The following is a 14917-nucleotide window of genomic DNA, read 5'->3' on the forward strand; positions in this document are numbered from 1 at the left end:
GTAGCTGTGAGTGTGTGAGCCTGCAGGGCCCCATGGAATTGCCTAGAAGTAGGCTGAATCGCTGCAAGGGCTGAACAGCAGTATCGGGCAGGCTCGGGCAACGCGCGGCCCGTTCGGGTTATCGCTTCTCGGCCTTTTGGCTAAGATCAAGTGTAGTATCTGTTCTTATCAGTTTAATATCTGATACGTCCCCTATCTGGGGACCATATATTAAATGGATTTTTAGAACAGGGAGATGGAAATAGAGCTTGCTCTGTCCACTCCACGCATTGACCTGGTATTGCAGTATTTCCAGGACCGGTGCACCCTTTCCTTATGTGTTGACTAAAAGCAGATTCCAAAAGTGTTTTTTGTCTTTGCTATTGTTTCTGTCTTTCTGAAGGGATCTCCCCTTTTAATCCCATTATTTCAACACCTGTTGGACAATGCATGAGTGATAATGAGCTCATTGATTAAATGCAATTAATGAATAGATTGCCACCTCTTGTTGTGTGTCGTCTGTGTTTCTGTGTTTCCGGCATTTCACATTGGAACACCTCATTCACCTTCCTTGTCTTCTCTCCGCCCTCCCTTTTAGGTAAGTTAAAGAGCTGCACCTGAGCCAGCCACTGATTGATTGATTGATTGATTGATTGATTGATTGATTGATTGATTGATTGATTGATGCAGCACAACAGTCAAATAGTGGAGTGGAGTAGGGGAACAGCAAACAGCCAATAAAGCAGCCCGCCCGCTCGCCTGCCCGCCACAATGGACCTACCTGTGTACACTAGATGGATGTGATGGAATGTACTGTCGTCCCTACATTTCAAGAAGAAGTAAGAATTGCAGTTGCAACAAAGCCTTGCTTGCCTACAAAGAGAGCAGCAATTTGGATTTGTTACTATGTTACCTAGAAGAATAACAAACTGTGCAAGGATGGAGGTTGTAGGAGCAAGGAGAAGTTGTCTGTAAAGTTGGTGGATGCCTATTTTCCATTTTGCAGTCCCTTGTCTCCCTCTTGTGGCCTCCTGGAGGCAACTAGCTGTGCAAAAAAAAGACAGCCTGGCGGCCGGCTGTTGCAGTGTTGCCCTCTCAGGCAACACTGAGTGACTGACTGAGCCTCACCGTCTTATATAAAGTTCAGACGGAACTTTGCACGTGTCATAGTGGAGCCCTCAGGATTCCAGAGCCAGCTTTCTGACATCATAATGGGGCCTCAGAGATAAAAGCCTGGGCCCAGGCAGTGTTGGTCAGTGCTGCTCAGCAGGCAGCACTGGACTGGACTGGATTACAGCTGATACAAGGTGTGAAGGAACAAGGGGTGGCTGTGGGCATGCACTTGCTGCCGCTGCCAGTGTTTATCTGCATGGCAGCAGGGCATTTGGGCGTTGCCAGGAAGGCGTTTTTATGTAGATTCCTCCTCTTTCAGCACTGCATTGTGGTGCAAGCAAAAGAAGCAAATCCTGTCTGGCTTCCTCTCCGGCCTTTATTCACCTCCCGTGTAGCTGTGAGTGTGTGAGCCTGCAGGGCCCCATGGAATTGCCTAGAAGTAGGCTGAATCGCTGCAAGGGCTGAACAGCAGTATCGGGCAGGCTCGGGCAACGCGCGGCCCGTTCGGGTTATCGCTTCTCGGCCTTTTGGCTAAGATCAAGTGTAGTATCTGTTCTTATCAGTTTAATATCTGATACGTCCCCTATCTGGGGACCATATATTAAATGGATTTTTAGAACAGGGAGATGGAAATAGAGCTTGCTCTGTCCACTCCACGCATTGACCTGGTATTGCAGTATTTCCAGGACCGGTGCACCCTTTCCTTATGTGTTGACTAAAAGCAGATTCCAAAAGTGTTTTTTGTCTTTGCTATTGTTTCTGTCTTTCTGAAGGGATCTCCCCTTTTAATCCCATTATTTCAACACCTGTTGGACAATGCATGAGTGATAATGAGCTCATTGATTAAATGCAATTAATGAATAGATTGCCACCTCTTGTTGTGTGTCGTCTGTGTTTCTGTGTTTCCGGCATTTCACATTGGAACACCTCATTCACCTTCCTTGTCTTCTCTCCGCCCTCCCTTTTAGGTAAGTTAAAGAGCTGCACCTGAGCCAGCCACTGATTGATTGATTGATTGATTGATTGATTGATTGATTGATTGATTGATTGATTGATGCAGCACAACAGTCAAATAGTGGAGTGGAGTAGGGGAACAGCAAACAGCCAATAAAGCAGCCCGCCCGCTCGCCTGCCCGCCACAATGGACCTACCTGTGTACACTAGATGGATGTGATGGAATGTACTGTCGTCCCTACATTTCAAGAAGAAGTAAGAATTGCAGTTGCAACAAAGCCTTGCTTGCCTACAAAGAGAGCAGCAATTTGGATTTGTTACTATGTTACCTAGAAGAATAACAAACTGTGCAAGGATGGAGGTTGTAGGAGCAAGGAGAAGTTGTCTGTAAAGTTGGTGGATGCCTATTTTCCATTTTGCAGTCCCTTGTCTCCCTCTTGTGGCCTCCTGGAGGCAACTAGCTGTGCAAAAAAAAGACAGCCTGGCGGCCGGCTGTTGCAGTGTTGCCCTCTCAGGCAACACTGAGTGACTGACTGAGCCTCACCGTCTTATATAAAGTTCAGACGGAACTTTGCACGTGTCATAGTGGAGCCCTCAGGATTCCAGAGCCAGCTTTCTGACATCATAATGGGGCCTCAGAGATAAAAGCCTGGGCCCAGGCAGTGTTGGTCAGTGCTGCTCAGCAGGCAGCACTGGACTGGACTGGATTACAGCTGATACAAGGTGTGAAGGAACAAGGGGTGGCTGTGGGCATGCACTTGCTGCCGCTGCCAGTGTATATCTGCATGGCAGCAGGGCATTTGGGCGTTGCCAGGAAGGCGTTTTTATGTAGATTCCTCCTCTTTCAGCACTGCATTGTGGTGCAAGCAAAAGAAGCAAATCCTGTCTGGCTTCCTCTCCGGCCTTTATTCACCTCCCGTGTAGCTGTGAGTGTGTGAGCCTGCAGGGCCCCATGGAATTGCCTAGAAGTAGGCTGAATCGCTGCAAGGGCTGAACAGCAGTATCGGGCAGGCTCGGGCAACGTGCGGCCCGTTCGGGTTATCGCTTCTCGGCCTTTTGGCTAAGATCAAGTGTAGTATCTGTTCTTATCAGTTTAATATCTGATACGTCCCCTATCTGGGGACCATATATTAAATGGATTTTTAGAACAGGGAGATGGAAATAGAGCTTGCTCTGTCCACTCCACGCATTGACCTGGTATTGCAGTATTTCCAGGACCGGTGCACCCTTTCCTTATGTGTTGACTAAAAGCAGATTCCAAAAGTGTTTTTTGTCTTTGCTATTGTTTCTGTCTTTCTGAAGGGATCTCCCCTTTTAATCCCATTATTTCAACACCTGTTGGACAATGCATGAGTGATAATGAGCTCATTGATTAAATGCAATTAATGAATAGATTGCCACCTCTTGTTGTGTGTCGTCTGTGTTTTTGTGTTTCCGGCATTTCACATTGGAACACCTCATTCACCTTCCTTGTCTTCTCTCCGCCCTCCCTTTTAGGTAAGTTAAAGAGCTGCACCTGAGCCAGCCACTGATTGATTGATTGATTGATTGATTGATTGATTGATTGATTGATTGATGCAGCACAACAGTCAAATAGTGGAGTGGAGTAGGGGAACAGCAAACAGCCAATAAAGCAGCCCGCCCGCTCGCCTGCCCGCCACAATGGACCTACCTGTGTACACTAGATGGATGTGATGGAATGTACTGTCGTCCCTACATTTCAAGAAGAAGTAAGAATTGCAGTTGCAACAAAGCCTTGCTTGCCTACAAAGAGAGCAGCAATTTGGATTTGTTACTATGTTACCTAGAAGAATAACAAACTGTGCAAAGATGGAGGTTGTAGGAGCAAGGAGAAGTTGTCTGTAAAGTTGGTGGATGCCTATTTTCCATTTTGCAGTCCCTTGTCTCCCTCTTGTGGCCTCCTGGAGGCAACTAGCTGTGCAAAAAAAAGACAGCCTGGCGGCCGGCTGTTGCAGTGTTGCCCTCTCAGGCAACACTGAGTGACTGACTGAGCCTCACCGTCTTATATAAAGTTCAGACGGAACTTTGCACGTGTCATAGTGGAGCCCTCAGGATTCCAGAGCCAGCTTTCTGACATCATAATGGGGCCTCAGAGATAAAAGCCTGGACCCAGGCAGTATTGGTCAGTGCTGCTCAGCAGGCAGCACTGGACTGGACTGGATTACAGCTGATACAAGGTGTGAAGGAACAAGGGGTGGCTGTGGGCATGCACTTGCTGCCGCTGCCAGTGTTTATCTGCATGGCAGCAGGGCATTTGGGCGTTGCCAGGAAGGCGTTTTTATGTCGATTCCTCCTCTTTCAGCACTGCATTGTGGTGCAAGCAAAAGAAGCAAATCCTGTCTGGCTTCCTCTCCGGCCTTTATTCACCTCCCGTGTAGCTGTGAGTGTGTGAGCCTGCAGGGCCCCATGGAATTGCCTAGAAGTAGGCTGAATCGCTGCAAGGGCTGAACAGCAGTATCGGGCAGGCTCGGGCAACGCGCGGCCCGTTCGGGTTATCGCTTCTCGGCCTTTTGGCTAAGATCAAGTGTAGTATCTGTTCTTATCAGTTTAATATCTGATACGTCCCCTATCTGGGGACCATATATTAAATGGATTTTTAGAACAGGGAGATGGAAATAGAGCTTGCTCTGTCCACTCCACGCATTGACCTGGTATTGCAGTATTTCCAGGACCGGTGCACCCTTTCCTTATGTGTTGACTAAAAGCAGATTCCAAAAGTGTTTTTTGTCTTTGCTATTGTTTCTGTCTTTCTGAAGGGATCTCCCCTTTTAATCCCATTATTTCAACACCTGTTGGACAATGCATGAGTGATAATGAGCTCATTGATTAAATGCAATTAATGAATAGATTGCCACCTCTTGTTGTGTGTCGTCTGTGTTTCTGTGTTTCCGGCATTTCACATTGGAACACCTCATTCACCTTCCTTGTCTTCTCTCCGCCCTCCCTTTTAGGTAAGTTAAAGAGCTGCACCTGAGCCAGCCACTGATTGATTGATTGATTGATTGATTGATTGATTGATTGATTGATTGATTGATTGATGCAGCACAACAGTCAAATAGTGGAGTGGAGTAGGGGAACAGCAAACAGCCAATAAAGCAGCCCGCCCGCTCGCCTGCCCGCCACAATGGACCTACCTGTGTACACTAGATGGATGTGATGGAATGTACTGTCGTCCCTACATTTCAAGAAGAAGTAAGAATTGCAGTTGCAACAAAGCCTTGCTTGCCTACAAAGAGAGCAGCAATTTGGATTTGTTACTATGTTACCTAGAAGAATAACAAACTGTGCAAGGATGGAGGTTGTAGGAGCAAGGAGAAGTTGTCTGTAAAGTTGGTGGATGCCTATTTTCCATTTTGCAGTCCCTTGTCTCCCTCTTGTGGCCTCCTGGAGGCAACTAGCTGTGCAAAAAAAAGACAGCCTGGCGGCCGGCTGTTGCAGTGTTGCCCTCTCAGGCAACACTGAGTGACTGACTGAGCCTCACCGTCTTATATAAAGTTCAGACGGAACTTTGCACGTGTCATAGTGGAGCCCTCAGGATTCCAGAGCCAGCTTTCTGACATCATAATGGGGCCTCAGAGATAAAAGCCTGGGCCCAGGCAGTGTTGGTCAGTGCTGCTCAGCAGGCAGCACTGGACTGGACTGGATTACAGCTGATACAAGGTGTGAAGGAACAAGGGGTGGCTGTGGGCATGCACTTGCTGCCGCTGCCAGTGTTTATCTGCATGGCAGCAGGGCATTTGGGCGTTGCCAGGAAGGCGTTTTTATGTCGATTCCTCCTCTTTCAGCACTGCATTGTGGTGCAAGCAAAAGAAGCAAATCCTGTCTGGCTTCCTCTCCGGCCTTTATTCACCTCCCGTGTAGCTGTGAGTGTGTGAGCCTGCAGGGCCCCATGGAATTGCCTAGAAGTAGGCTGAATCGCTGCAAGGGCTGAACAGCAGTATCGGGCAGGCTCGGGCAACGCGCGGCCCGTTCGGGTTATCGCTTCTCGGCCTTTTGGCTAAGATCAAGTGTAGTATCTGTTCTTATCAGTTTAATATCTGATACGTCCCCTATCTGGGGACCATATATTAAATGGATTTTTAGAACAGGGAGATGGAAATAGAGCTTGCTCTGTCCACTCCACGCATTGACCTGGTATTGCAGTATTTCCAGGACCGGTGCACCCTTTCCTTATGTGTTGACTAAAAGCAGATTCCAAAAGTGTTTTTTGTCTTTGCTATTGTTTCTGTCTTTCTGAAGGGATCTCCCCTTTTAATCCCATTATTTCAACACCTGTTGGACAATGCATGAGTGATAATGAGCTCATTGATTAAATGCAATTAATGAATAGATTGCCACCTCTTGTTGTGTGTCGTCTGTGTTTCTGTGTTTCCGGCATTTCACATTGGAACACCTCATTCACCTTCCTTGTCTTCTCTCCGCCCTCCCTTTTAGGTAAGTTAAAGAGCTGCACCTGAGCCAGCCACTGATTGATTGATTGATTGATTGATTGATTGATTGATTGATTGATGCAGCACAACAGTCAAATAGTGGAGTGGAGTAGGGGAACAGCAAACAGCCAATAAAGCAGCCCGCCCGCTCGCCTGCCCGCCACAATGGACCTACCTGTGTACACTAGATGGATGTGATGGAATGTACTGTCGTCCCTACATTTCAAGAAGAAGTAAGAATTGCAGTTGCAACAAAGCCTTGCTTGCCTACAAAGAGAGCAGCAATTTGGATTTGTTACTATGTTACCTAGAAGAATAACAAACTGTGCAAGGATGGAGGTTGTAGGAGCAAGGAGAAGTTGTCTGTAAAGTTGGTGGATGCCTATTTTCCATTTTGCAGTCCCTTGTCTCCCTCTTGTGGCCTCCTGGAGGCAACTAGCTGTGCAAAAAAAAGACAGCCTGGCGGCCGGCTGTTGCAGTGTTGCCCTCTCAGGCAACACTGAGTGACTGACTGAGCCTCACCGTCTTATATAAAGTTCAGACGGAACTTTGCACGTGTCATAGTGGAGCCCTCAGGATTCCAGAGCCAGCTTTCTGACATCATAATGGGGCCTCAGAGATAAAAGCCTGGGCCCAGGCAGTGTTGGTCAGTGCTGCTCAGCAGGCAGCACTGGACTGGACTGGATTACAGCTGATACAAGGTGTGAAGGAACAAGGGGTGGCTGTGGGCATGCACTTGCTGCCGCTGCCAGTGTTTATCTGCATGGCAGCAGGGCATTTGGGCGTTGCCAGGAAGGCGTTTTTATGTAGATTCCTCCTCTTTCAGCACTGCATTGTGGTGCAAGCAAAAGAAGCAAATCCTGTCTGGCTTCCTCTCCGGCCTTTATTCACCTCCCGTGTAGCTGTGAGTGTGTGAGCCTGCAGGGCCCCATGGAATTGCCTAGAAGTAGGCTGAATCGCTGCAAGGGCTGAACAGCAGTATCGGGCAGGCTCGGGCAACGCGCGGCCCGTTCGGGTTATCGCTTCTCGGCCTTTTGGCTAAGATCAAGTGTAGTATCTGTTCTTATCAGTTTAATATCTGATACGTCCCCTATCTGGGGACCATATATTAAATGGATTTTTAGAACAGGGAGATGGAAATAGAGCTTGCTCTGTCCACTCCACGCATTGACCTGGTATTGCAGTATTTCCAGGACCGGTGCACCCTTTCCTTATGTGTTGACTAAAAGCAGATTCCAAAAGTGTTTTTTGTCTTTGCTATTGTTTCTGTCTTTCTGAAGGGATCTCCCCTTTTAATCCCATTATTTCAACACCTGTTGGACAATGCATGAGTGATAATGAGCTCATTGATTAAATGCAATTAATGAATAGATTGCCACCTCTTGTTGTGTGTCGTCTGTGTTTCTGTGTTTCCGGCATTTCACATTGGAACACCTCATTCACCTTCCTTGTCTTCTCTCCGCCCTCCCTTTTAGGTAAGTTAAAGAGCTGCACCTGAGCCAGCCACTGATTGATTGATTGATTGATTGATTGATTGATTGATTGATTGATGCAGCACAACAGTCAAATAGTGGAGTGGAGTAGGGGAACAGCAAACAGCCAATAAAGCAGCCCGCCCGCTCGCCTGCCCGCCACAATGGACCTACCTGTGTACACTAGATGGATGTGATGGAATGTACTGTTGTCCCTACATTTCAAGAAGAAGTAAGAATTGCAGTTGCAACAAAGCCTTGCTTGCCTACAAAGAGAGCAGCAATTTGGATTTGTTACTATGTTACCTAGAAGAATAACAAACTGTGCAAGGATGGAGGTTGTAGGAGCAAGGAGAAGTTGTCTGTAAAGTTGGTGGATGCCTATTTTCCATTTTGCAGTCCCTTGTCTCCCTCTTGTGGCCTCCTGGAGGCAACTAGCTGTGCAAAAAAAAGACAGCCTGGCGGCCGGCTGTTGCAGTGTTGCCCTCTCAGGCAACACTGAGTGACTGACTGAGCCTCACCGTCTTATATAAAGTTCAGACGGAACTTTGCACGTGTCATAGTGGAGCCCTCAGGATTCCAGAGCCAGCTTTCTGACATCATAATGGGGCCTCAGAGATAAAAGCCTGGGCCCAGGCAGTGCTGGTCAGTGCTGCTCAGCAGGCAGCACTGGACTGGACTGGATTACAGCTGATACAAGGTGTGAAGGAACAAGGGGTGGCTGTGGGCATGCACTTGCTGCCGCTGCCAGTGTTTATCTGCATGGCAGCAGGGCATTTGGGCGTTGCCAGGAAGGCGTTTTTATGTAGATTCCTCCTCTTTCAGCACTGCATTGTGGTGCAAGCAAAAGAAGCAAATCCTGTCTGGCTTCCTCTCCGGCCTTTATTCACCTCCCGTGTAGCTGTGAGTGTGTGAGCCTGCAGGGCCCCATGGAATTGCCTAGAAGTAGGCTGAATCGCTGCAAGGGCTGAACAGCAGTATCGGGCAGGCTCGGGCAACGCGCGGCCCGTTCGGGTTATCGCTTCTCGGCCTTTTGGCTAAGATCAAGTGTAGTATCTGTTCTTATCAGTTTAATATCTGATACGTCCCCTATCTGGGGACCATATATTAAATGGATTTTTAGAACAGGGAGATGGAAATAGAGCTTGCTCTGTCCACTCCACGCATTGACCTGGTATTGCAGTATTTCCAGGACCGGTGCACCCTTTCCTTATGTGTTGACTAAAAGCAGATTCCAAAAGTGTTTTTTGTCTTTGCTATTGTTTCTGTCTTTCTGAAGGGATCTCCCCTTTTAATCCCATTATTTCAACACCTGTTGGACAATGCATGAGTGATAATGAGCTCATTGATTAAATGCAATTAATGAATAGATTGCCACCTCTTGTTGTGTGTCGTCTGTGTTTCTGTGTTTCCGGCATTTCACATTGGAACACCTCATTCACCTTCCTTGTCTTCTCTCCGCCCTCCCTTTTAGGTAAGTTAAAGAGCTGCACCTGAGCCAGCCACTGATTGATTGATTGATTGATTGATTGATTGATTGATTGATTGATTGATTGATTGATGCAGCACAACAGTCAAATAGTGGAGTGGAGTAGGGGAACAGCAAACAGCCAATAAAGCAGCCCGCCCGCTCGCCTGCCCGCCACAATGGACCTACCTGTGTACACTAGATGGATGTGATGGAATGTACTGTCGTCCCTACATTTCAAGAAGAAGTAAGAATTGCAGTTGCAACAAAGCCTTGCTTGCCTACAAAGAGAGCAGCAATTTGGATTTGTTACTATGTTACCTAGAAGAATAACAAACTGTGCAAGGATGGAGGTTGTAGGAGCAAGGAGAAGTTGTCTGTAAAGTTGGTGGATGCCTATTTTCCATTTTGCAGTCCCTTGTCTCCCTCTTGTGGCCTCCTGGAGGCAACTAGCTGTGCAAAAAAAAGACAGCCTGGCGGCCGGCTGTTGCAGTGTTGCCCTCTCAGGCAACACTGAGTGACTGACTGAGCCTCACCGTCTTATATAAAGTTCAGACGGAACTTTGCACGTGTCATAGTGGAGCCCTCAGGATTCCAGAGCCAGCTTTCTGACATCATAATGGGGCCTCAGAGATAAAAGCCTGGGCCCAGGCAGTGTTGGTCAGTGCTGCTCAGCAGGCAGCACTGGACTGGACTGGATTACAGCTGATACAAGGTGTGAAGGAACAAGGGGTGGCTGTGGGCATGCACTTGCTGCCGCTGCCAGTGTTTATCTGCATGGCAGCAGGGCATTTGGGCGTTGCCAGGAAGGCGTTTTTATGTAGATTCCTCCTCTTTCAGCACTGCATTGTGGTGCAAGCAAAAGAAGCAAATCCTGTCTGGCTTCCTCTCCGGCCTTTATTCACCTCCCGTGTAGCTGTGAGTGTGTGAGCCTGCAGGGCCCCATGGAATTGCCTAGAAGTAGGCTGAATCGCTGCAAGGGCTGAACAGCAGTATCGGGCAGGCTCGGGCAACGCGCGGCCCGTTCGGGTTATCGCTTCTCGGCCTTTTGGCTAAGATCAAGTGTAGTATCTGTTCTTATCAGTTTAATATCTGATACGTCCCCTATCTGGGGACCATATATTAAATGGATTTTTAGAACAGGGAGATGGAAATAGAGCTTGCTCTGTCCACTCCACGCATTGACCTGGTATTGCAGTATTTCCAGGACCGGTGCACCCTTTCCTTATGTGTTGACTAAAAGCAGATTCCAAAAGTGTTTTTTGTCTTTGCTATTGTTTCTGTCTTTCTGAAGGGATCTCCCCTTTTAATCCCATTATTTCAACACCTGTTGGACAATGCATGAGTGATAATGAGCTCATTGATTAAATGCAATTAATGAATAGATTGCCACCTCTTGTTGTGTGTCGTCTGTGTTTCTGTGTTTCCGGCATTTCACATTGGAACACCTCATTCACCTTCCTTGTCTTCTCTCCGCCCTCCCTTTTAGGTAAGTTAAAGAGCTGCACCTGAGCCAGCCACTGATTGATTGATTGATTGATTGATTGATTGATTGTTTGATTGATTGATTGATTGATGCAGCACAACAGTCAAATAGTGGAGTGGAGTAGGGGAACAGCAAACAGCCAATAAAGCAGCCCGCCCGCTCGCCTGCCCGCCACAATGGACCTACCTGTGTACACTAGATGGATGTGATGGAATGTACTGTCGTCCCTACATTTCAAGAAGAAGTAAGAATTGCAGTTGCAACAAAGCCTTGCTTGCCTACAAAGAGAGCAGCAATTTGGATTTGTTACTATGTTACCTAGAAGAATAACAAACTGTGCAAGGATGGAGGTTGTAGGAGCAAGGAGAAGTTGTCTGTAAAGTTGGTGGATGCCTATTTTCCATTTTGCAGTCCCTTGTCTCCCTCTTGTGGCCTCCTGGAGGCAACTAGCTGTGCAAAAAAAAGACAGCCTGGCGGCCGGCTGTTGCAGTGTTGCCCTCTCAGGCAACACTGAGTGACTGACTGAGCCTCACCGTCTTATATAAAGTTCAGACGGAACTTTGCACGTGTCATAGTGGAGCCCTCAGGATTCCAGAGCCAGCTTTCTGACATCATAATGGGGCCTCAGAGATAAAAGCCTGGGCCCAGGCAGTGTTGGTCAGTGCTGCTCAGCAGGCAGCACTGGACTGGACTGGATTACAGCTGATACAAGGTGTGAAGGAACAAGGGGTGGCTGTGGGCATGCACTTGCTGCCGCTGCCAGTGTTTATCTGCATGGCAGCAGGGCATTTGGGCGTTGCCAGGAAGGCGTTTTTATGTAGATTCCTCCTCTTTCAGCACTGCATTGTGGTGCAAGCAAAAGAAGCAAATCCTGTCTGGCTTCCTCTCCGGCCTTTATTCACCTCCCGTGTAGCTGTGAGTGTGTGAGCCTGCAGGGCCCCATGGAATTGCCTAGAAGTAGGCTGAATCGCTGCAAGGGCTGAACAGCAGTATCGGGCAGGCTCGGGCAACGCGCGGCCCGTTCGGGTTATCGCTTCTCGGCCTTTTGGCTAAGATCAAGTGTAGTATCTGTTCTTATCAGTTTAATATCTGATACGTCCCCTATCTGGGGACCATATATTAAATGGATTTTTAGAACAGGGAGATGGAAATAGAGCTTGCTCTGTCCACTCCACGCATTGACCTGGTATTGCAGTATTTCCAGGACCGGTGCACCCTTTCCTTATGTGTTGACTAAAAGCAGATTCCAAAAGTGTTTTTTGTCTTTGCTATTGTTTCTGTCTTTCTGAAGGGATCTCCCCTTTTAATCCCATTATTTCAACACCTGTTGGACAATGCATGAGTGATAATGAGCTCATTGATTAAATGCAATTAATGAATAGATTGCCACCTCTTGTTGTGTGTCGTCTGTGTTTCTGTGTTTCCGGCATTTCACATTGGAACACCTCATTCACCTTCCTTGTCTTCTCTCCGCCCTCCCTTTTAGGTAAGTTAAAGAGCTGCACCTGAGCCAGCCACTGATTGATTGATTGATTGATTGATTGATTGATTGATTGATTGATTGATTGATTGATTGATTGATTGATTGATGCAGCACAACAGTCAAATAGTGGAGTGGAGTAGGGGAACAGCAAACAGCCAATAAAGCAGCCCGCCCGCTCGCCTGCCCGCCACAATGGACCTACCTGTGTACACTAGATGGATGTGATGGAATGTACTGTCGTCCCTACATTTCAAGAAGAAGTAAGAATTGCAGTTGCAACAAAGCCTTGCTTGCCTACAAAGAGAGCAGCAATTTGGATTTGTTACTATGTTACCTAGAAGAATAACAAACTGTGCAAGGATGGAGGTTGTAGGAGCAAGGAGAAGTTGTCTGTAAAGTTGGTGGATGCCTATTTTCCATTTTGCAGTCCCTTGTCTCCCTCTTGTGGCCTCCTGGAGGCAACTAGCTGTGCAAAAAAAAGACAGCCTGGCGGCTGTTGCAGTGTTGCCCTCTCAGGCAACACTGAGTGACTGACTGAGCCTCACCGTCTTATATAAAGTTCAGACGGAACTTTGCACGTGTCATAGTGGAGCCCTCAGGATTCCAGAGCCAGCTTTCTGACATCATAATGGGGCCTCAGAGATAAAAGCCTGGGCCCAGGCAGTGTTGGTCAGTGCTGCTCAGCAGGCAGCACTGGACTGGACTGGATTACAGCTGATACAAGGTGTGAAGGAACAAGGGGTGGCTGTGGGCATGCACTTGCTGCCGCTGCCAGTGTTTATCTGCATGGCAGCAGGGCATTTGGGCGTTGCCAGGAAGGCGTTTTTATGTAGATTCCTCCTCTTTCAGCACTGCATTGTGGTGCAAGCAAAAGAAGCAAATCCTGTCTGGCTTCCTCTCCGGCCTTTATTCACCTCCCGTGTAGCTGTGAGTGTGTGAGCCTGCAGGGCCCCATGGAATTGCCTAGAAGTAGGCTGAATCGCTGCAAGGGCTGAACAGCAGTATCGGGCAGGCTCGGGCAACGCGCGGCCCGTTCGGGTTATCGCTTCTCGGCCTTTTGGCTAAGATCAAGTGTAGTATCTGTTCTTATCAGTTTAATATCTGATACGTCCCCTATCTGGGGACCATATATTAAATGGATTTTTAGAACAGGGAGATGGAAATAGAGCTTGCTCTGTCCACTCCACGCATTGACCTGGTATTGCAGTATTTCCAGGACCGGTGCACCCTTTCCTTATGTGTTGACTAAAAGCAGATTCCAAAAGTGTTTTTTGTCTTTGCTATTGTTTCTGTCTTTCTGAAGGGATCTCCCCTTTTAATCCCATTATTTCAACACCTGTTGGACAATGCATGAGTGATAATGAGCTCATTGATTAAATGCAATTAATGAATAGATTGCCACCTCTTGTTGTGTGTCGTCTGTGTTTCTGTGTTTCCGGCATTTCACATTGGAACACCTCATTCACCTTCCTTGTCTTCTCTCCGCCCTCCCTTTTAGGTAAGTTAAAGAGCTGCACCTGAGCCAGCCACTGATTGATTGATTGATTGATTGATTGATTGATTGATTGATTGATTGATTGATTGATTGATTGATGCAGCACAACAGTCAAATAGTGGAGTGGAGTAGGGGAACAGCAAACAGCCAATAAAGCAGCCCGCCCGCTCGCCTGCCCGCCACAATGGACCTACCTGTGTACACTAGATGGATGTGATGGAATGTACTGTCGTCCCTACATTTCAAGAAGAAGTAAGAATTGCAGTTGCAACAAAGCCTTGCTTGCCTACAAAGAGAGCAGCAATTTGGATTTGTTACTATGTTACCTAGAAGAATAACAAACTGTGCAAGGATGGAGGTTGTAGGAGCAAGGAGAAGTTGTCTGTAAAGTTGGTGGATGCCTATTTTCCATTTTGCAGTCCCTTGTCTCCCTCTTGTGGCCTCCTGGAGGCAACTAGCTGTGCAAAAAAAAGACAGCCTGGCGGCCGGCTGTTGCAGTGTTGCCCTCTCAGGCAACACTGAGTGACTGACTGAGCCTCACCGTCTTATATAAAGTTCAGACGGAACTTTGCACGTGTCATAGTGGAGCCCTCAGGATTCCAGAGCCAGCTTTCTGACATGCCTCAGAGATAAAAGCCTGGGCCCAGGCAGTGTTGGTCAGTGCTGCTCAGCAGGCAGCACTGGACTGGACTGGATTACAGCTGATACAAGGTGTGAAGGAACAAGGGGTGGCTGTGGGCATGCACTTGCTGCCGCTGCCAGTGTTTATCTGCATGGCAGCAGGGCATTTGGGCGTTGCCAGGAAGGCGTTTTTATGTAGATTCCTCCTCTTTCAGCACTGCATTGTGGTGCAAGCAAAAGAAGCAAATCCTGTCTGGCTTCCTCTCCGGCCTTTATTCACCTCCCGTGTAGCTGTGAGTGTGTGAGCCTGCAGGGCCCCATGGAATTGCCTAGAAGTAGGCTGAATCGCTGCAAGGGCTGAACAGCAGTATCGGGCAGGCTCGGGCAACGCGCGG

The 14917-nt window shown here is 47.8% G+C and overlaps 10 non-coding genes across 10 annotated transcripts; all 10 read left to right on the top strand.

The window, feature by feature from the left end:
• The first annotated feature begins 120 nt into the window (after positions 1-120).
• Positions 121-311, top strand: LOC142711631 (U2 spliceosomal RNA). The gene has a single exon (XR_012869993.1). It is a non-coding gene; the product is annotated as a U2 spliceosomal RNA (small nuclear RNA).
• A 1292-nt stretch (positions 312-1603) lies between these two features.
• Positions 1604-1794, top strand: LOC142711632 (U2 spliceosomal RNA). The gene has a single exon (XR_012869994.1). It is a non-coding gene; the product is annotated as a U2 spliceosomal RNA (small nuclear RNA).
• Positions 1795-3086: 1292 nt separating this feature from the next.
• Positions 3087-3277, top strand: LOC142711633 (U2 spliceosomal RNA). Its single transcript, XR_012869995.1, has one exon. It is a non-coding gene; the product is annotated as a U2 spliceosomal RNA (small nuclear RNA).
• Positions 3278-4561: 1284 nt separating this feature from the next.
• Positions 4562-4752, top strand: LOC142711634 (U2 spliceosomal RNA). Its single transcript, XR_012869996.1, has one exon. It is a non-coding gene; the product is annotated as a U2 spliceosomal RNA (small nuclear RNA).
• A 1292-nt stretch (positions 4753-6044) lies between these two features.
• LOC142711635 (U2 spliceosomal RNA) lies at positions 6045-6235 on the top strand. The gene has a single exon (XR_012869997.1). It is a non-coding gene; the product is annotated as a U2 spliceosomal RNA (small nuclear RNA).
• Positions 6236-7515: 1280 nt separating this feature from the next.
• On the top strand, positions 7516-7706 carry LOC142711636 (U2 spliceosomal RNA). Its single transcript, XR_012869998.1, has one exon. It is a non-coding gene; the product is annotated as a U2 spliceosomal RNA (small nuclear RNA).
• A 1280-nt stretch (positions 7707-8986) lies between these two features.
• LOC142711637 (U2 spliceosomal RNA) lies at positions 8987-9177 on the top strand. Its single transcript, XR_012869999.1, has one exon. It is a non-coding gene; the product is annotated as a U2 spliceosomal RNA (small nuclear RNA).
• A 1292-nt stretch (positions 9178-10469) lies between these two features.
• LOC142711638 (U2 spliceosomal RNA) lies at positions 10470-10660 on the top strand. Its single transcript, XR_012870000.1, has one exon. It is a non-coding gene; the product is annotated as a U2 spliceosomal RNA (small nuclear RNA).
• A 1292-nt stretch (positions 10661-11952) lies between these two features.
• Positions 11953-12143, top strand: LOC142711640 (U2 spliceosomal RNA). The gene has a single exon (XR_012870001.1). It is a non-coding gene; the product is annotated as a U2 spliceosomal RNA (small nuclear RNA).
• Positions 12144-13447: 1304 nt separating this feature from the next.
• Positions 13448-13638, top strand: LOC142711641 (U2 spliceosomal RNA). Its single transcript, XR_012870002.1, has one exon. It is a non-coding gene; the product is annotated as a U2 spliceosomal RNA (small nuclear RNA).
• The last annotated feature ends 1279 nt before the right edge of the window (positions 13639-14917 follow it).

This window comes from Rhinoderma darwinii, unplaced genomic scaffold (assembly GCF_050947455.1).
Source record: "Rhinoderma darwinii isolate aRhiDar2 unplaced genomic scaffold, aRhiDar2.hap1 Scaffold_431, whole genome shotgun sequence".
Classification (NCBI taxonomy): domain Eukaryota; kingdom Metazoa; phylum Chordata; class Amphibia; order Anura; family Rhinodermatidae; genus Rhinoderma; species Rhinoderma darwinii.